We start from the raw sequence: 19322 nt of genomic DNA, 5'->3' as shown, positions 1-19322 counted from the left end.
GGGGGGGGGGGGGGGGCGCGCGAGGCCCGAGGGCCCCCGCGGCGCCCGGCTGCCGGGAGCTCCCGCTTCCTCCGCCTCCCCCGCGCCGCGCGGCCGGGAAGGCTCCCCACGGGCCTGGGCTCGACACGCCTCCCCGGCTCCTCTCGGGGACGGCGGCGGCTCCTCCCGGCCCCCGCCGGCCTGAGTTATTTTTAGGGAGTTCGAGCGGCGGGGAGGGGTTGGCTGGGGCGCACGGGCCTCGCGCTCCTCCGCGCGCAGGGCCGCCCCCTCCTCTCGGGGGCTCCGGGAAGCACTCGGGGGCGCCGCGGCCGCCGTCCGAGGACCGGCTCAGGTCCGGGCGCTGCGAAGCCGGCTCGCCTCGGCCGCCGTCCCCGCCGCCGCGCCGGGGCTCCGTCTACTGCGGTCGGCCGAGCTCCCCGACGGCTGCTGTATCCCCTCGGGCCGCCCCGCCGCCGCCGTGCGCTCCGCCGCCGCCCCCCATCTGCGCGCGCGGAGCGGCCAGAGCGCCCCCGGCTGCGCGCTCGGCCCGCTGGCTCTCGGCAACTTTGTTCCCGGGCTGCGGGCGCGGAGGGAAGGGGCCGCGGGCACCGGGTCCGGACTCCTGGCGGCGGGCGTCGCGCACAGCCCCCCGGAGAGTGTTTGGGAAGCGGCGACTCCCCTCCTCTTCCCCGCCTCTTCCTCCTCCTGCGCCACCGCGCCGCCCCGCCGCGCTCAGGGAGGAAGCGGCCTCCGGGGCCGGGCGCTTTGTGCTGCAACCATGGTGAAGAGCGAGTGACGGGCCGGCGGCCACTGGGCGCGCGCCGCGTCGGCCGGGGCGGGGCGTCCCGGCGCCGGGTCCCGCCCCCACGCCGCCCGCCAGCCAGCCGGCCGCGCCCTCGCTCCGGAGCTGCACCTTCGGCGGCCCAGGTGAGCCGCGCGCCGGGCCGCCGGGGGTCGCCGCTCCCGGGCCGGGCTGGAGGGGGCCCCGCACCACCTGGCCCCGGGGAGGCGGCGCGCCCTGGCGGCCGGGCGGAGGGCGCAGCCTCCCCTCTGGCGGCTCACGCCGCGCCGCCTGCCCACACCCCACGCGCGTCCCGGGGGACCTGCCGCGTCGCGTCGCCCCTCCAGACTGGCCCTGGCGCCGGGCCTCGGCCGCCGGGGCGGCACGTCGACCCGGAACAGAAGCCCGGCCCGCAGCTTGGGCCGCCCTGAGCAGTCGTTTTGAACCCAGGGGTTGGCTCCGAGTCACTCCAGAGGCGATCAGTCCTCTAGGGATTTATTTGGCTTCTCCTTAACTTGCTGCAGGGACAGCGTTCTTCTCCTGCCTTCCGTGCTCACCGGGCACTTTCAGACACTTAAATGACCACGAAAGGAGGGAGATGGAAACGTGCCAGTTCAACTCTAGACCAAACACCACCCCCAGACGGGCGAACACTCCAGATTTAAAGGTGAGACCCGGACAGCAAGTTCTGTGACATAAGCAGAAACACTGGCAGATGTGGCTTGGCACGAGCCGGGTAAACGGCCAGACCCCGGATCCGATCCGGGCTCACTTGGCGCAGAGGCACTAGGTCAGAGCCCTTTAAGGTGTCACCAGTCCTGCTGCGTCCTCCCCCCTCACACGCCCATCCCCGAGCCAGGTCGAGGTGTGTAAGACCAGCCAAGCAGCCGGAACAGCCCTGGAGTCCTGGTCCTAGAGCTTGATTTTCATCTGGTTCCCCTTCCCCACCCGCGTCAAGTTCGTGCTTTGCTGTCTCTATGGAGGCCGCCCTCAGAGGAGGATTGCTACTTTCAGGAGCTACCACGTTGAACACTTTTCAAATTTTCAAACATAACTTTTTGGACATCTAGTTTATTGTAAACACTTGGAATAGATTATGAACGAACGTTTTAGGGTCCTGAAGTCACCTGTGTGGCATTAAACAGACTGTGTGGCTTCCAAGAGAAGGGACCGTCCTGGCCGAACCTCCTGAAACAATCTGAGTTACAAATTATCTCTCTAGACCCTTGATGTTACCCTGTGCTCCAACTGCTTCCCCATATTTCTCTCGAACCCCTTAGTTGAAACCCAGCATCCAATTCTTTATGACCTAGACCACCACCACCTTGAATAAGTGCCATTACAGCTCTGTGAAGAGAGAGGAGAAGAAAAGTCAGATCCAATGAAGTGAAAAAACATACCTGACATCCCCATCTGGTGCCCAGTAGACATCTCGGGATTCACCTGTGCAAAAACCAGGCTCCAGATCTCCTGACCCAGACATGCCCCACCCACAGACTTCCACATTCCTGCTAATGGCATCTACCTCTGTCACCCCCGGCCCAGGCGAAGAGCCTTGGCTTCTTTCTTGACTCTTTCCTTTCTCTTACCGCCCCGCACCCCGGGTTTCAGTAAACCTGTCAGCTCAACCTTCAGAGTACCATGTCTGGAATCTCACCTCTACCCACCACCTCAACGGCCATGACCTTGGTCCACAGCTTTGCAGTAACCATTTACCTGGCCTCCCTCTTTCTGCCCTTGCCTCCAGCACCCAGTGAGTCGGGGTGAGTCTTTTCACTCCAGCTCATGTCATTCCTCTGCTAACAACAACAAAAAGTCCATTAGCTCCCCATCACTTTTAAGGTGAAAGCCAAGGTCCTTATTTATCATGGCCTAAATGACCTATAGACCTGGTTCTCCTTCCCTCCCCACCCCCGCCCCCTTTATCTCTCTGACCTCATCTCCTACTATTCTACCCCCTGCTCATTTCCCAGCCACACTGGCCTCCGAGCTGCTTCTGGAACACAGTAAGCAAGCCACAGTCTCATGGCCTTTCCCTCTGCTGTTCTGCTGCCTCCTGAATTAGTGACCCACTCCCCTAGGCCACCAGAAAACAACAGCAAACCAAACCTAGAATGGTGTTCTCTCCCCTCCTTCATATCTTTATTCAAATGTCACTTTCCCTGTATCTCCACATGCCCTAGTTCTCTTCCTTGCTTTGCTTGCTGCCATCTGACATACGATGATTTTACTTACTTGATGTATTTATTGTTTCCCTCCACCATATCGTAAGCTTCCGACGTCAGTGAGTTTTTTGTTCTTTTGTTCACTGCTGATCCCCCAACGTGATGTAAGTGAACGAATAACTATAGTGTTACCTTGTATGTGTATGGAACTGATACATACATTACCTCTGATGGGGAAGGGGAGGCCAGGAGAGAAACTTAACCTCTCTGAGCCTGTTTTCTCTTCTTTTAAAAGCAGATAAAAATGGCATACCCTGAAGATTTTCGAGGATCCAGTAGAATCCATGCAAAGTGACAGTGACTTGTAAGGTGCTTGAACCATGGTGTGTGCTCAACAAACGGTAGTTATTTTTAAGATCATCCTCGTCCCAACCCTTTGAGGTTAGTGGAACAGTTATTATCATCCTGTTTACAGATGAGGAAACGAAGACTAAAATAGGTTACGTGACTTGCTCTAGTTCCAGGCCTGCCTGGAAGTTTGGAAGGGCCCAGGGCAAGCTAATGTAGACCCCATTGTAAATTCCTAAAGCTATAAATTAACTGGAACACAGTGTGGCAGTGACTACTGGCTTCTGGCCTGAAACTCACACCCCGTTTTCTTCCCATCTCTGCTCCATCATGTATTACAAAAAGGCTCATACACGCGAGGACACCCTAGCCTGCACACCATACCCCTCACAAAAGCTACCCCCTGGTGACTCCTCCAGCGATAGTCCAGCCTTGGACAGTCAGGCCTGGAGGTGGCAGGGCGGTGAGTTCCAGGGCCCAAGGTGTTCAGAAAGCCTGGAATTCCTTGTCCCTTGGGGAGGGTGAAGCCGGGGCAGGGCCCCTCAAAGCCTGGGCAGCGGGCAGGAACTCAACTCACCCGGGCCGCACAGCCAGAAAGCTGTGAATTACAGATGCAAACCCAGCTCTTCTTCTTCTGAGTGCACTGCTGTGGTACTGAATTGCCCCAGTGACCTCAGGTGAGGCCTGATAGTAGGTCTTGTCCACCAACAAAATCACTGACTCGCTGTCAACCTCTAAGCTATCGTTTAATTTCAGTTCAAGTTAATTTTCCCACTGTTTGTAATCTACTTATGTAAGGGCCTTAATGCCATTCGGCATCTAGGACACCTGATACTTGGCGTGCATTGCTGTGTTTTCTATATTTTATATAATATAATGTATATAATGAAATATATAGGTTAGGTGTTTACAGTCATCTTTTAAAGTGAGTAGATTTTTTTTTAATTTGTTATTTTTTTATTAACATTTGTGCACCAACAGTATGCTATGTATACCATGGGTGACAGACTTAGACACAGACCTGCCAGTTTGCCAATTAGCCTAAACCAAACTGCTCCAATAACCATAAAGTAAGCCATTTATTATGCTGCTTCATAAAGGCACGTATAAAGATGACAGTTTCTTTGTTCTGTTTCTACAACCATCGTATTATCTAGAAAGTCATTAGGGGATAGAGAGACAGAACACTGGGTTTTAAGTCTAGAAATGCATTTCAAGTTCTGGCCTTAATACCATTCGACTTGTAACTTCAAAAAGCATTGATGATTCCAACAGTAAAACCTAATAGTAACACTTCTCTAAATATATTATATAGGTTAGGTGTTTGCAGTCATCTTTTAAAGTGAGTAGATATTTTTTTTTAATTCCTATGGGTCCAGCTACAACATAAGAGTAATATTGATACATCTACATCTATCTATCTATAGTCATTTCATTCAAAAAAACACCTTGAACATTCACTGGTCAGTCAATAAATATTGATATTTATTGCATGCTGTGTACTAGGTACTGATCTCTATGTTTGGAGTACCAGTGATGGATAAGACAAGCGTGCTCCGTTTCCTGGCCTCATGGGAGCTGACTCTGTGTGCCAGGCATTTGCCTAATTTACTCACCTCATCTAGGAGAATGGCCAGGGCCATCCACTAGGATCCAGGAAGCTGCACTCTTCTAAGACAAGAGATCCCTCTCGTTAGGATCTTGTCCAGCTGTTACAACTGTCTGAAAGCAAGGTTTAGAGCTGAGAGGGGTTGAATTCTAGTAAAGGTGTTCCTCCCATGAATCCGGCTCCTCCCATACAATTTTTATTCACATTGTTTTGCAGTTACTTGAATCTCAGGAGAGTGGAAGCCTATAGTTTAGACACTATATCGCTTTCAACAGAGCACACTCCACTAGGAAATATTGTATCTACCTGCAAATAGCATTCCAGAGTCCCTGGTGGAAAATACAGTTACAGAGCCCAGGGAGAGACAGTGTGTACATAGAGAGCTCATGAAACAAGTTAAATGAAGTGTATCGAATACACAATTAGACTCAGACTCTTAGGTTTGATTTTATAGGAATCCTAATAAATTCAGAGCTGAGGATGTAGTCACATGAGTAAGAATGATGTTAATGTAGATGTCATCTCGATGTGTAGATATTTTGGACTTGATTCTAAAAGAAGAAACCATTTTTTCCTAATTTATCAATATTATGACCTTGGTTCTGCCTTGGCCACAAAATTAAATCAAAATATAAATCAGAAATATATATTCGAGCTAACAAATAAAACTGTTTTATCCGGTTACACGATTGCATCCTGCACCCTGACATAACCACTTTCTTCTGCTGATGTGTTTGCATTTGAACTATTGGACCAGTGGGAAAGCACAGCCTTCTTTATTTCCTGATTGTGAGAAAGCTGATGCTGACATTTCTTAAAGGAAATGCGTTTTTAAACTTTTGATCCACTGTCAATTCCTTCTTTTGTTGCCTAGTGTTTGGCATTTATTTTTATGAATCGCCCTGTGGAACTGTCGTGCAAAATCAGTCTGCCAATTTTAAGGAGACCTCTAAAAGGGTTTAGGTAAGGTATGCAGACTCGGGGGTTTTTTTGTTTGTTTTTTTAAGCCTGAAAATAGGTAAAATTAAGGACTTCAGTTCAAAACCTAACAATGTAATTGCCACCACACAGTCAATGAGTGTTTAATGCATAGATTTTAAAAGCCCATACTGGATATCATGAATGCTTAAACTAATTATGCAGAGAGAAAGAAAACCTTCCATTTCAAACATGCACAATGGAACATTGTATAAAATTGTATCTGGGTTTCTCCAGTTATGTTAAGGTGGTTACATACAACTGAAATTACATCCACAAGCACACTGGTATGCAGTGCAGAATTTGTAAATGTGTTCCAATGAAGAAAAGCAGCTACAATTATCACCAGCTCTGGTCTCCAAGTGGTATTCAAGGGTAAAGCAAGTGTGCTATAATACAGCTGTCTGCTATAAGAGCTACAAAATCAGACAACGTCTGTGAGGGGGAAAAAAAGAAAAAAGCAGTATTCTTGACCAGCTGTGATTTTTTTAAACACCAATACTAACAATCATTCTGAAGTCATGATTATTTAATATTTGTTAAACCCAAGACTAGTGCTAGATACCATATGTACATAAACAAAGACAGAGAGTCTGTGTGTTGAGCTTGCAAATCTAAATTAGGCAAAGGAAGTGAAGGGCAAACAAGGGCGTGGGAAACATGCACTAAGGGCCGGTTTGGAAAAGGAGGCTATTTTGTTGCATTGTATGTTTTAACTATCAGAAGGTGCAGTTATTTTGCAACACAAAAATTTAAAGGAGGGAAGTCCGGGGTGGGGAGCTGGGGGAGCGGGAGCACATTGCCTTTATGGGGGTTGAAGGAGGAAACCTTCAATATGAAGATATATCAAGTCAGAGACCTGAAAGAGGAAAGCACCAGTAAATGGCAAAAAACAGCACAAAACTAAAAACAAAAAAACTCTGACCATTGGCTGGGATCTGATACAAGAAGCAGTAAAGATAATAGGTGAGATATAGCTCGGAAGAGAACCTTCCAGGCCCTGGAGAGGCACATCACCATGGTCCTGGCCATCCTCAGTGTTCTTCTTATATGAACATTTTACTTGTCACGTGAGTATGACCAGCGATAAGTGCTGGTAAGACATTTAAAACTGAGTTTGGTTCCGTCTCATGCTTAGCTCACCTATGAGGAATGAGCCTGTGGCATCATAGCTGTCTGTAAGAATCCAAAGGTAGTTAAATCAGGGTACAGACCGGAGTAAACTCACAGAACTCCACCCAAACCTGGTTGGGTGCGTCAGAGACAGGGCTGTTGACACAGAAGATAGCATAGAAGTGATTGGACCAACAGAACTTTATCACGTAGCTGCAGGGGGAAAAAATGTCATCTTTTTCCCAGTGGAGTCGATAAAATGCAGCTTTATAAGGGCAGAGTGGAATATATGATATAGTGGGAAAACCTTAGAATCTACTATCACACAACCTTGAATTTGAAAGCCTTTTCTGATAGACATGAGCTCTGTGACCTTGAGGAAAGAGCTTAGCCTCTCTGAACGTTAGTTTCTACCTTTGTAAAATATAGTTTAAAAATATCTTCCTTGCTAGATTACTATGACAATGACTCAAAACAGGATTTATAAAAGTAAATATTCAGGAATTCCCTGGTGGCCCAATGGTTAGGACTCTGCGCTCTCACTGCGGAGGGCCTGGGTTCAATCCCTGGTCGGGGAACTGAGACCCCACGTACAAGCTGTGCGGTCCAGCCAAAAAAAAATTTTTTTTAATTTAAAAAGTAAATACTAAAAAAAAAAAAAGTAAATACTCTTTCTCATCTCTCCCTTCCCCTTAAAGGAATAGCTTTAGTCAAAGAATATTTATATGGCCCTTCAAATTTCTAGGAAAGGAAGATTTTAGGTTAAAAATATATTGGCCTAATTGACTTTACAGACAGAATGTTGAACTTAGAGATAGTTCTTTTATTTAGTCTATTTTAGTAAATAAACTTTAATTACTTATAGCAAGCAGCCCAGAGCCTCAAAGGTAAATAATGTTTTATCTGGGGCAGTGGTTCCTAGCTGGGGATGATCAGCATTTTCACAAGGCTAAGAGTGCTTGCAGAGCTAGGCAGGGCTTCTGTCTCCAGAAAGAAAGGCTTCCGTGCTCCACAGGGCAGAATAGGAGCTGCTTGTCAGATGCATCAAACCCAAGTCTGATGGCATCTCTGCTTTGATCAAATACATGAAAAACCAGAACTGACTCTTACAAATATGGAATCTATTGCCAGGTTTATGTCCATTTCAAAAAGCAAGGGATGATTTTGCCATCTACTAATCTGTGTGTTATTGTCCCATTTTTTATTGTCCCATTTTTTGTGTCAGAATTATTGATTCCAAATATGAACATGTGTAAATCTGCACCTAGCACTCCAATGACTAAATCTAAAAACTATGTATAAAAATATCAAAGGAACCAGAGATCCAATTTAGTTACAGACTAAAATTCACACTGGTATGCTTCTTTTTAATGTGTTTTATTGAAGTGTAGTTGATTTGCAATGTGTTCATTTCTTCTGTACAGCAAAGTGATTCAGTTACACATATACATATCCTTTTTCATATTCTTTTCCACTATGGTTTATCACAGGATATTGAATATAGTTCCCTGTGCTGTACAGGAGGACCTTGTTGTTTATCCATTCTATATATAATAGTTTGCATCTGCTGACCCCAAACTCCAAGTCCCCCACCCCCTCCCCCTTGGCAACCACAAGTCTGTTCTCTACGTCTGTGAGTCTGTTTTATAGATAAGTTCATTTGTGCCTTATTTTAGATTCCACATATAAGTGATACCATATGGTATTTGTCTTTGTCTGACTTAACTTCACTTAGTATGATAATCTCTAGGTCCATCCCTGTTGCTGCAAATGGCATTATTTCATTCTTTTTGTGGCTGAGTAATATCCCATTGTATAGATGTACCACATCTTCTTTATGCATTCCTCTATTGATGAACATTAGGTTGCTTCCATGTCTTGGCTATTGTGAATAGTGCTGCTATAAGCATTGGGGTGCATGTTTCTTTTTGAATTATAGTTTTCTCCTGATATATTCCCAGGAGTAGGATTGCAGTATCATATGGTAGCTCTAATAATTAGTTTTTTTAATATATAAATTTATTTATTTTAGGCTGTGTTGGGTCTTCGTTGCTGCGCGTGGGCTTTCTCTAGTTGCAGCGAGCGGGGGCTACGCTTCGTTGTGGTGCATGGGCTTTTCATTGCAGTGTCTTCTCTTGTTGCGGAGCACGGGCTCTAGGCACGTGGGCTTCAATAGTTGCGGCATGCGGGCTCAGTGGTTGTGGCTCGTGGTCTCTAGAGCACAGGCTCTGTAGTTGTGGCACACGGGCTTGGTCGCTTCGCAGCATGTGGGATCTTCCCGGACCAGAGCTCGAACCCGTGTCCCCTGCATTGGCAGATGGATTCTTAACCGCTGCACCACCAGGGAAGTCCCTATTATTAGTTTTTTAAGGAACCTCCATACTGTTTTCCATAGTGGCTCCACCAATTTACATTCCCACGTGGTATGTTTGTGACAGTTGCAATTCGCATATTTTTAACAAATTTTCAGATCAAATCAATCTGTGCCTTACCTGGCCCATCATGGGCCAAAGAACTATGCTCCAGGAGCTCTCCATGGTCTCCGCCCAAGGTTACTGGCAGGCTTACAAGCTGGTAACCCAGTAGAATCTGTGCAAACTTAACTTGAAGCATTTCTTCCACCCATTTATCTTCATGGTGATTTTAAACACACACACACACACACACACACATTCAAGACATGCTTTCTGCAGTTTAAGACAACTTCCATCAAGATCTATGGCAATTTGTGAACACAAAAGCACTGTAGAATTTTTAGAACAAATAGTAGCAGCAGCACTGGCCCTGGGTCCTAGGCCAATCGGTTTTCCCCTGACAATAATACTACAAGAGATCTCAGCAGAGCACCTGTTTAGCTCTTTGTGTGATTAAAGCATCTGCAGTCTATGCTACTATGTCAGATGCAAATTTAGCTGTGGGTCTCTTTCCTGGGACCTGTCAATATTAGAGCGCATTCCTTTTGCTGGCCAAGATATTCCTTTGACCTTTCTTTTAAACACAATGAAATGGGAATTGGAGAGAATAAAGACTTTCTGAAAGGGTTTCAATTCTTTCTCCCCACCCCTGCCCCTGGTCAAACAAAGTGCCAGACAATGTCCAGACCATCCAGTTGTCACTGCACGATTTCTGTCCTTGCCCAGAAGTGGGATTCTTTTGAAGGACTCTGGGTCCAAGGTTGGGCCAACTCCTGCAAAGCTGGAGACAGACTAAACCAGGTCAGTAACCTCTGTGAACAAGGCTAGGCAACCCCTGGTGGTAGGGAGGGATAGGAAGCAGGAGATGAGTTCTGACCACTTTCCTTGTTTTCTTTCAGAAAGAAATTGTGGGTCCATGGCAATATCCAGTCACAACTCTCATACTTAATTTGGGAAATGTTGGAAACACAAATCAAGAGGCACTAGCAGCCCTGGTTTCTAAACAGAGCTTTCAGCAGGAAATTTCAGATGCTATATATTCTTTCTCATATGCAGTTCGCCGTCGGGAAGGGGGGGGGGGGCACTGAGTCCTGGGCGTATGTTGTGCAAGAAAAATTAACGCAAGCTGTGAATCCTGTCTTTTCTTGTGAAGATCAATAGTCATTACCTAACAATGCCAGGACTCTCAAAGACCATTAAGTTTTTTCCAAGGCATTTCCCCAGATGGGCTCCTGGCAACTCACTTACGTAACTAACCACAGCGCCCGACAGCTTTCAGCAGGAAATTTCAGATGCTATATATTTTTTCTCTTATGCAGTCCGCCGTGGGGAGGGGGGGGGGCACTGAGTCCTGGGCGTATGTTGTGCAAGAAAAATTAACGCAAGCTGTGAATCCTGTCTTTTCTTGTGAAGATCAATAGTCATTACCTAACAATGCCAGGACTCTCAAAGACCATTAAGTTTTTTCCAAGGCATTTCCCCAGATGGGCTCCTGGCAACTCACTTACGTAACTAACCACAGCGCCCGACAGGTATTGAGTGCTGGCCATGCCAAGCAGTGTTCTGTGTCCTCCAGATGCACCGTCATAAGCAATTTTCCAATGACCCTATGAGGTGGGCACTGTTACCATACATGCTTTACAATTAGGTGGAGCTGAGACTTGAGGTCCCAGGGCCAGGAGCTAAACACATGCTCTCTAGTGCTGAAGCACACGTGTTCAGCCCTCGTGGGGTTCTCAGATCTTCCTTGATTTACTTCTTAAACTTAGAACAAGAACCAGCATTAACCATTTGATGGTAATTAAGATGACTTTTAATCCTCAGCCCTATTTTCTTCTGTCCCTGGGAAATGTGACATTCATGACAAATGTGATGATACCAAACCTGAATTCCAACCCAGACAATGCCCCAGACCTCCAGGCTTGCCCACAGGACGTCTGCATAAAGATGTACACAGATACCTCAAAATAGGCATGGCCAATAAAAACAAATGAAGTACTTAGGGCTACATACCAGAGCTGTATGCAGAAAACTGCAAAAACTCTGATACAAGAAATCGAAAATATCTAAGTAAAATAGGGAGGAATACCATGTTCATAAATCAGAAGACTCAATATTAAGATGCCAGGGTTTCCCCACTTATTTTATTGAATCCGTGCAATGCCAGTCAAAATCTCGGCAAGCTTTTTTGTAGGTATTGACAATCTGATTCCAAAATTCATACGGAAAAGCAAAACACTTCTGATAAAAAAAGACCAAAGTTGAAGGACTCACATTACCCAGTTTTAAGACTTACTATAAAAAGCAGCATTCATCAAGGCAAAGGATAGACACATAGACCGATGGAACACAATAGAAAAACCAGAAATAGACCTGCAAAAATATAATCAGCTGATTTTTGACAAAGGGGCAAAGGTAATTCCGTGGAGAAAGGGGCCTTTTCAACAAACTGGGCATCCATATGCAAAATCAACACGTTCAAATTCAAACTCAACATCTTGCCTCTGAAATCTCTCTCCAGGTGTATCCGTGTCTTGGAGGATGACATAACCTTACACGTAGTTGCTCAGGCAAAACCAGGCATCATCTTTGACTCACTTTCTCACTTTCAGTCCCTGGGTTCAATCCTTAAAATTATGTTGCATCAGGGAATTCCCTGGCAGTCCAGTGGTTAGGACTCCACGCTTTCACTGCTAAGCGGTGGGTTCTGTCCCTGGTCGGGGAACTAAGATCCCACAAGCCACGTGGTGCGGCAAAAAAAAAAAAAAAAAGTCGACTCACTCACTAAATTATGTTGAATGGCAATGCAAACCTCCCACCCCTCTACTGCCATTGACCTCGTCTGGGCACGCCTTCTCCCGAGCCTTATCTCCTGTCTCCGATCCCTCCCCCCACGCACACGCACACACGCACGCACACGCACGCACACGCGCACACGCACACACGCACACACACAATGCCTCTGAAGGAGCAGCATGGGAATTTCAGAGTATTCCCACGCAATTAGCAGAGGAAACTATTGCTTTCCTAGCACCATTTGCAAAAGTGATACCTATTCAACCTTTTTTAAAAGAACGTATTGCCATGATGCTTTTTATGAGAACAATGAAAAGACGTTACAGTTAGTCTTGTTGAAAGAAGGACCATAAGTTGTGTAGAGAAGGCAGGCAAGGGTAGGACGTCCTTACCCTGCAGCCCCCTCCACAGCGCAGGCCCCATCTTTCGGTGGGTACCCAGCCGGTGCCTGGCTCTTCCCCCTGGCTGGCTCCCCTCCTGTTAGAAACTGCCTGGGCCTTTGCACAGAAGGGTCTTTGAAAAAGGCGAATCGATCGTATAAATCCCAAAGCTGAAAGCCCTTCCTTCCGTGGCTTTCTAACACTCACTCCGTGAGATATAAGCCCCTTGTTTCTTACTCCAGAGCCCCGCCAAGTTTTCTCCTCCACCACTTTCCACGCACATAACTTCTATTCCAATCATTCCTAACAATAGGGTCTACAAGGATTTGCCAGACTCTCTTAATGCCTCAATGCCTTGTGTATTCACCTCTCGCCCAGAAGCCTCTTCCCTACAAGGTTCACCTGCAAAATTCTTACTCCTCTTCAAGGCCTTCCTAAGCAAAGGCCTGTGGGCAGGTGATGTTACATAGCAAGATGGAACAAGTGTCCAAGACCCTTGAGTCCTAACCTAGATTCTGTCTTGCCACATACCAGCTGCTTGTCCAGAGGCAACTCACATGCCTCCCATGAGCCTCAGGGCCTATTTAAATGGAGACGATATTAGCTAGATAACATGAGTGAAGCACCTGGAAGGGAGTTTATGGCCATGGCAAAATGTTTCAGCCGGGCAGACCTGTTAAAATATTTTCCCCGGGCTTCCCTGGTGGCGCAGTGGTTGAGAGTCCGCCTGCCGATGCAGGGGACGCGGGTTCGTGCCCCGGTCCGGGAGGATCCCACGTGCCGCGGAGCGGCTGGGCCCGTGAGCCGTGGCCGCTGGGCCTGCGCGTCCGGAGCCTGTGCTCCGCAACGGGAGAGGTCACGGCGGTGAGAGGCCCGCGTACCGCAAAAAAAAAAAAATTTTCTCCGAGATTTGTATTGATATGTCCAGGCGCCTTTCCGGCGGGGTGGGGTGGGGGGGTGGGTAATTTGTTTGACTTCTGCCAAATCCACCCTCCTGTACTCCTGCTTAAGTATAGCTGTTATAGTTAGGACTTTCCTGGTCTCGGACCACTATTATCGTTCTTGTTGCTGTTACCATCATTGTTTATTATTGTATCGTTATCCCCTGATTCTTCACCGTTCCTCCCCACACACCAGCTAGTGTAGGGCTTCTCACTCTGTGCTCCCAAAGCAGCTTGTATGGACCGTACTTGAAGTACTTTTTACATTATTCTGTAGTCATGTGTTATACAACTGCCTCTCCAGGTGACCCTGAGCTCCTTGAGGACAGAGGCCACGTACTTCGTGTGTGTTCTGAGAACAACACTGGCCCTGGCTCAGCGTAGGCCGTCGCTAAATTTTTAGTAATTGGATGAATAAAGGAAGAAACTATATTTTATTGATCGGGAGAGAATAAGAAATATTGCTTTATTGATTCCTAGCAGTTTCTGAGCTCCTAGAAAGCTGACGCTGTAGAAGAAATTCATCAAAAGAAACCAGTTAGCTGGCTTTTAAAGGGCTGGACTTCCTCAGAAAGCAATGGGCATTTGGCCAGTGACTTCTAGGGCTGACTGAACTCAGGTCCTTATGTGTGTGTGTGTGTGCGCCTGAATCCGTTTATCTAAATGATTTAAAATGACTGAAATGATCTTTAAAGCTTAGATCTCTTTGATGAATCTAGTGAATCAAAGCTATAGCCCTCCACCTGCCTTACGGACTATGGAAAACCCCAGTACTAGCTCCATAGAACATCAACTGGGTTTCTTGTGTTTCTTGGCATTCTAGTTTTAGTGATTATGTCGTTTCTGCCGTACGGAAAAGTTGAAACAACAGTACATATTTTACCACATTTTTGTCACATTTTGAATTTTCTCTCTGTCTCTGTCTTTGTCTTTCTCTTCCTCTGTCTGTCTCTCTCTCTCTCTCTCTCTATATATATATATATATATATATATACACACACATTACACACACATTTTTTTTGCTGAACAATTTGCAAGTTAAAAGCATCATGACAGTAAACCCCTAAATTTTTCGGCATACACTTCCTATTGATGAGAACATTTCCTATGCAATCACAATACCAGTATAATTCCTAAGAAATTTAATTTGATTATATCTAAAATTTGGTCTATATTCAAAGACTTTCGATCGCCCCTAAAATACCGTTTTATCGTTGGCCATGGTTCCAGCCAGGGTCATGCATTTCATTTGGTTTCTTCCCCTTTGGAAGAAAGACTAAAGGAGGAGCAGTGGACTCATCTTCATGACTCGAGTGAGCAGAGACATTTAGACATATTATTGGTATTCCTACTAGAGATGGTTGTAGGGGCGCCAGCAAACTGAGGACATTTAGAGGTGCGTCCATTAGTAGGGAGTGTTGAGTAACAGAATAGACAGACTAAACAAGTACATATTTAGGGCACCAGCATAGCAGGGACATTTAAAAATATATGTTTTGAAAGAATTCAAGAGACAGAAAGGGGAAAATAAAGGAAGGGAGGGAGGGAGACAGGAGAGAAGAAAGCAAAAAGGAAAAAGTGTCAGAAGGAACATCAGAATTTGTTGGACTCTATCCTATAAATTAGTGGTTTTTTATTGTTATTGTTGTTTAGAATCGCATGTGGGGATGAGGCACTGTGGGTTTTTTTCAGTGTTTAGGATTTTTTTTTTAATTTAATTTTTATTTGATATTGGGGTATAGTTGATTTACAATGTGGTGTTAGTTTCAAGTGTACAGCAAAGTGATTCAGTTATACATGTGCATATATCCATTCTTTTTCAGATTTTTCCCTTATAGGTTATTACAAGATATTGAATATAGTCCCTTGTGCTGTACAAGATTATTTTATATATAGCAGTGTGTATCTGTTAATCCCAAACTCCTAATTTATCCCTCCCCCCGACCTTTCCCCTTTGGTAATCATAAGTTTACTTTCTATGTCTGTGAGTCTATTTCTGTTTTGTAAATAAGTTCATTTGTATCATCTTTTTAGATTCTGCATGTAAGTGGTATCATATGATATTTGTCTTTCTCTGTCTGGCTTACTTCATTTACTATGATAATCTCTAGGTCCATCCATGTTGCTGCAAATGGCATTATTTCATTCTTTTTTATGGCTGAGTAATACTCCATTGTGTATGTATACCACATCTTGTTTATCCATTCCTGGTGTTTAGGATTTCTAAGGGTCTGTGATCGGGGTCTGTGAAAAGACAGCCCGGCATGATCTGGGGGCACCTGACCTAACCAGGAACGATGATGTGTGGTGACCACAATGGGAAGGTGATATCAGCCAAAAGAGTGTCTAAGTTCAAATATATGCTTTTAAAAAAACTAAATATAATTTCTTATATGACAGGATGAGTGGTGGGTTGTCTTCAGGTAGATGCAGGGTGAGTTCAACCCTGTTTAACCTCAGGTGTCAAGCATTGTTCTGGTTTCTATGAGGAAGTTTTGTAACACAAAATCCATTTGATAGCTTTGCCCTGCATACATCCAAGCTATAAGATTGCTCCACCCCCTATAGAAACAGCGCACAGGGCTTCCCTGGTGGCACAGTGGTTAAGAATCCACCTGCCAGTGCAGGTGACACGGGTTCAAGCCCTGGTCCGGGAAGATCCCACATGGCATGGAGCAACTAAGCCCGTGTGCCACAACTACTGAGCCTGCGCTTTAGAGTCCGCGAGCCACAACTACTGAGCCCACGTGCCACAACTACTGAGCCTGTGCACCTAGAGCCTGTGCTCCGCAACGGGAGAAGCTGCCACAATGAGAAGCCCATGCACCGCAACAAAGAGTAGCCCCCACTCGCCACAACTAGAGAAAGCCCGCACGCAGCAATGAAGACCCAACGCAGCCAAAAATAAATTAATTAATTAAAAATAAATTTAAAAGGGAGATAACCTTCTAAAGAAAACAAAAGTGTACAAACTTTTGTAATCGAACCTCTCCTCTAAGCATACCTCTTCATTCCACACAAAGAGATAATTCATCCTCACTTGTTTTCTTAAATTTGTAGATAGCTAACTAGTTCATAAAACACAGCATATTGACAGGACCTAATCCTTAGTTTTTTGACCAAGCAGCTTTGAGTAACTTCAACGAGTTCCTTAAATCAAAATACCAGATTTCCCTTGCGGTCCAGTGGTTAAGACTCTGCACTTCCACTGCAGGGGGTGCAGGTTCGATCCCTGGTCAGGGAAGTAAGATCCCACATGGCGTGGCCAAAAAAGTAAAAAATCAAAAAAAATCAATATACTGTAGTAACATTTACTGCACTTACTTGTATGTAACTGTGTAGTTAAACTGGGGAATGTTGTCCCCTGTGGTTCCAGAAGCACTTTAAAAGTAATGGAAATTATAATGCACTCTGGAGAGATTGATGAGAATGTTAATTAAAATCAACTTGTCCTAGTATTCATTTTTCCAGAATTGAAAAGGATGATGAGTATGGGAAACTGACATGTTTTCAAAATATGACTGCTTCTCAAAGCTATGCTTTTAAACAAAGTCTAATGAATCTTCAGAAAAGATGATTTCTCTGAGAACATCGCATTTTTACCTCAAAAAAATTACATGATCATTTATACTTAGCATACATGAGGGTCTCCGCTGAATTAATGAAAAATGAAAGAAAGAAGGCAATTTCTGACAGTATCTGTGAAATCTGTAGCATTTCATCTCCCAAGGCATGGCCTATTCATAGTTTTACTTTGATGTGCACACACAATATGTATTAACATTGACAGGAGTTAAGCACACAATTTAAAGGAGAAAATTGTACCATTTTGAATCCATCTCCCAGATGATTAAAAAACTACATTTAAATAGAAATATGAATATAACTTAAAATACCAGGAGCCAAGAAATTCAGCTCTGATGATGCCGTCAGGAAGCGGGTGGGGTCACGGAGATTCACAAGTTTCATTTCATGGCTGGTAAGCGCTTGAACTGTGAAATTGCATCAGTTGTTTACCTGCCAATTCACAGCCAGAATTGTTCCTGAAACCTAGTTTTCCTTACGAGATTAATTTCATTTATGAAAATGTAGTTGAAATTTTTTTTACTAAAATTGTATGTATTTTATTTGAAGATAATATTTCAGCATTTCACCAAATACCATTCTTTTTTTTAACCTGTTAATTGTTTTATTTATTAAGATACATGAATTATATAAATGTATTATTAAATAAAATAAATTGAAAAGTAATTGCACAGATAATTCAAAGAGGAGAAAGCACATATAGCTTAAAAATAATTGTAAAAATTTTCAGCCAACAGCATATATAGTTCGTCCTTCCAGATTTGCCCTGTCTTGCTGCAAATACAAGAATCCGAGGATGCTCAAGTTCCTTATATAAAAAGATGTAGTATTTGCATAAAACCTATGCACACCCTTCCTGATACTTTATATATATATATATTTTTTCAAATACCGTTCTTAACTTCCCACTCCCAGTCTTGAGACCCTTCATTTTTTCCGAACTCATATTTGGTCAACCCTCCCCCAGTAAGGTCCAAATACAAAACAAAGCAAAACACACGTGCGCGCGCGCGCGCGCACACACACACACAAACACACACACACACACACACACACACAGAGGAAAGGTGAATTGTCAGATTTACTTTCTCCTTTCTTCTGCTCGATTTTTTTCTTTAGGGTTTTTATCTCCTCAATTAGAGTAGAAGAACAATTTTTCAAGCGTGCTCGTGTAAGCCAGGTGCATTACTTGTCTGTGTCGTGTCTCAGTGGGGACATGACGGGAAGAGATGGGAAAATCAAGATTCTAGCATGCTATACACTTATAATCCCAGACTCTTCCTGACTCATCATTTCATTTCCAGAAATTAATTATTAGGAAATAATCATGATGAATTGGGTGATTGGGATTGACATGTATACACTGATGTGTATAAAATTGATGACTAATAAGGACCTGCTATATAAAAATAAAATAAAATAAAATTCAAAAAAAAAGAAATAATCAAGAGTTATTTGCAGCACTGTTTACAATAGTAATAAAAAAGTGATAACAGGGAATTCCCTGGTGGTCCAGTGGTTAGGACTTGGGCTCTCACTGGGGGGGGAAGGGGAGGTGGAGTGGCCAAGTTCAATGCCTGCTCTGGGAACTAAGATGCCACAAGCGGTGCAGCACGGCCAAAAAAAAAAAAAGTGATAACAATCTAAGTATTCAGCAATAAAGGGCTTATTAAATAAATTATGCCAAAGCAATACAATAGAATACTATGCAGCTATTAAAATCAAATTTTCAAGGTTGTTTATTAACATGCGTATGTGCTCACATTGTATTGAGAATAAAAAAGTAGTCTCCAAACCTAAATTTACAATGATCTCCCAATTTTTAAAAACGGATAGATAGATAGATAGAGACATAGAAATAGAAACGGGCAATTTTCAGGCACTTCCTTATTTAGAACATCAAATTAAAGCAGAGCCTAAAATGAGATTCAGTATTCCCAAAATTGTGCTTTAAATGCACGGTAGAGCCCTGGCGGGTAAAACCAACCAATTAACCAACCAAAGGGCAACCACAAAAATCCCAAGTCTTCTTGACGAAAAATCAGTGTTTTAATGCGTTCATTTGGCTTTTAGATGGCGAATTGGTTTATCAATTGGAAATATTGATCTAGTAACGAGGTCCTGTTTGAGTTGGGTTGTGACCGGCTCTGTCCCCGCAGGGAAAGTGAGGGGTTTGTCTTTTTCTCTCTCTTTTTTTTTTTTTTTTTTTTTTTTTTTTTTTTTTTTTTTTTTT

General features: G+C 44.6%; 1 protein-coding gene across 3 annotated transcripts in view; it reads left to right on the top strand.

Annotated features, from left to right (window-relative positions):
- SPMIP2 (sperm microtubule inner protein 2) overlaps nucleotides 1-19322 on the top strand; it is a 168912-nt gene that overhangs the window by 819 nt on the left and 148771 nt on the right. Inside the window, exons 2-4 of one of the 3 annotated variants that reach the window (XR_003680438.2) lie at nucleotides 1285-1427; nucleotides 3224-3366; nucleotides 10287-10492. The gene's annotated coding sequence lies outside the window, so the exon portion shown is untranslated. Of the gene's footprint in view, nucleotides 1-818; nucleotides 907-1284; nucleotides 1428-3223; nucleotides 3367-10286; nucleotides 10493-19322 lie in introns of those variants that run through there. The other 2 variants (XM_055085793.1, XR_008617738.1) reach the window with 2 other exon arrangements.

The sequence above is a fragment of the Physeter macrocephalus genome, chromosome 7, assembly GCF_002837175.3.
Source record: "Physeter macrocephalus isolate SW-GA chromosome 7, ASM283717v5, whole genome shotgun sequence".
NCBI classification, from domain to species: domain Eukaryota; kingdom Metazoa; phylum Chordata; class Mammalia; order Artiodactyla; family Physeteridae; genus Physeter; species Physeter macrocephalus.
The sequence above is the reverse complement of the archived record's forward strand: the minus strand, read 5'-3'. Positions and strand labels throughout refer to the sequence as shown.